Source organism: Brassica oleracea, chromosome C4 (assembly GCF_000695525.1).
Source record: "Brassica oleracea var. oleracea cultivar TO1000 chromosome C4, BOL, whole genome shotgun sequence".
NCBI lineage: Eukaryota > Viridiplantae > Streptophyta > Magnoliopsida > Brassicales > Brassicaceae > Brassica > Brassica oleracea.
In genome coordinates, this window is record NC_027751.1 from 25,404,558 (window position 1) to 25,407,125 (window position 2,568).

The following is a 2,568-nucleotide window of genomic DNA, read 5'->3' on the forward strand; positions in this document are numbered from 1 at the left end:
TGTTATGAAATAACTTATAATTTATAGTATCGAGAAATTTAAATAAGAGTAGAATTTAATACCCGTAGGAAGCAGATAACACTAATATGAGGGAGAGAGTTTATTATAAGGAAGAAGAAGAAGATGTAATGGTTCTTTGATTATAAACTCTTGTTCTTGTTTATGGTGTACAAAAGAGTGAGATGAGTGATGGTATTTATAGTGAACAACAATACATAAAATAACAAAGATGGTGCTTAATTTGGTAAATGAGTGGGTGATCATAGTGCTTGATGAGTAGATGATCATAGTGCTTGAGTTGGTAAAGGAGTGGATGATCATTTCAATGCTTAATTTATAACACCTTATACATTATTATATGAAGCCGAACTTTTCCTGTTTTGGTGCATTGCTTGCTTCTGTTGGAGCCGAACTTTTCGGATTTTTAGCCAGCCCCTTCTGATACTGTTAGGTAAAATACGCAAGGGTGAAACTATTATGTCCAAAAATTTAAAAGTGTAATGAAGATGCAAGTGGAGTTTATAGATGTCAACACTCTTCCGTAACTAACTAGGCGACGAAGTCACTGATGTTGGATGCATTAGTAGTTAATAATGAGGCATGCAAAGTGGTAGGGACCATGTAGATGCAAGATGCTGGAGCTGGAGAAGGATAAACTTGAGGGTTTATATCTTGGTGAAGTCGCTGAAGTAGTTTCTGATGTAGTGTGTGTCAAAGAGTGCACCAGAAGACATGCGGAATGGTGGAGACCATGTGGATACAAGATGATGAGCTGCTGTGGGATAAACTTGAGGAGCAAGTTTATACCATGGAGCAAGGTCAAGAGATAAACTTGAAGAACAAGTTTATGCCTTGAGGAATAAGTACAATCAAGAAAAAAAAGTGTAGTTATTGATATGGAAGTTGTCCATATTCGTGTTCCTTGGACAAAGGGGTTTTGGGAACGTGGGATCACTATAAAATAACTATGGAGTCGTTTGTATTCCATAAGACACTGGAGTTATTATTATAGAGGAAGGGTGTTCTTGGATCGTGCTGAAGCAGACGCTGAAGTACCGACGATGGAGAGACATGTTTGGGTATATTAGAAATCTGCCAGTAGCAGTTGTTAGGGTGTTAACAGGCTGTTGAAAGCCGATAAGCAAGTCTTGTAGTAGATTGTTTAGGTGATTTCTAATAAAGAAATAGTTGTTTGCTTGTATCATATACTGTTTCTTTGATTTATCTTCTACAGTACTATTGTGGTGTCATCTTTGCACTAACAATTAGTATTAGAGAGGGGCACCTAAGTTATCAGTGTTATCCTGAAGGTGAAGATGGATACGCCTTTCTATGCAGAAGACAATCATGTTGGATGATAGCCACGATATGGTCATTGGAAGGCCCGCATGAAGCTGTTGGTTCGAGGAATCAATGAGGGTGTGTGGACAGCTGTAAAGACTGGGTGGGAGGAGCCTACTAGTTACACAGAGGGGAAGAAGCCCAAGCCGAATGAGCCAAGGCAAGGAGTTGTTTGAGAAGTAGTTCGGCGGATGCGTTAGAGAATGATGCAGTACTTATCATGATGAAGCATGTGATGTAAGTCTTGACATCTAATCATCTGGTTTTAGCTTAGTATGCAATCAAGCAGGGGGAGAAGTAGTGACGTTTGGTCCAAGGAGTGCATATCTCGTGGGGGAGAAGAGCATGGTGATGGACGTCCTGAAGTAGATGATGCTTATCTCGTGGGGGAGAAAAGTATATCTATTATAGAAGATGAAGATAGTGCAACTCTCGTGGGGGAGAATGACATATCAAGTGTGAAAGTTTCCACGTGAGGAAACATGGTTGTTGAACCAGAAGGATATTGTGCTTGATCGGCACACAAAGCTAAAAGGGGGAGATTGATGATGCAAGTGGAGCTTGTAGATGTCAATAGTCTTTCGTGACTAACTAGGCGACGAAGTCACTGATGCTGGATGCATTAGTCGTTACTACATAAGGCATGCGGAGTGGTGGGTTACCATGTGGATGCAAGATATGCTGAGATGGAGAAGGATAAACTGAGGGTTTATGTCTTGACGTAGTCGTTGAAGTAGTTGCTGAGGTAGTGTGTGTCAGAGAGTGAACCAGGAGGCATGCAGAGTGGTAGAGACCATGTGGACCCAAGATGCTGAGCTGGCGTGGGATAAACTTGAGGAGCAAGTTTATACCGTGGAGAAAAGGCAAGAGATAAACTTGGGGAGCAAGTTTATGCCTTGAGGAATAAGTGCATTTCAAGAAAAGGAAAGTGTACTCATTGATATGGAAGTTGTCCATATCCATATTCCTTGGAGGCTAGGGTTTCAGGAACGTGGAGATCACTATAAAAGAGCTATGGAGTCGTGTGTATTCCAGAAGACACTGGCTATTATTATAGAGGAAGGGTGAAAATCCCTTAGGGGTGGTCTTGGGTCGTGCTAAAGCAGTTGCTGAAGTACTGACGACAGAGAGACAAGTTTGGGTAGATTAGGAATCTTTCAGTAGCAGTTGTTAGGATGTTAACAGGCTTTGTAAAGCTGATAAGCAAGTCTTGTAATAGATTGTTTA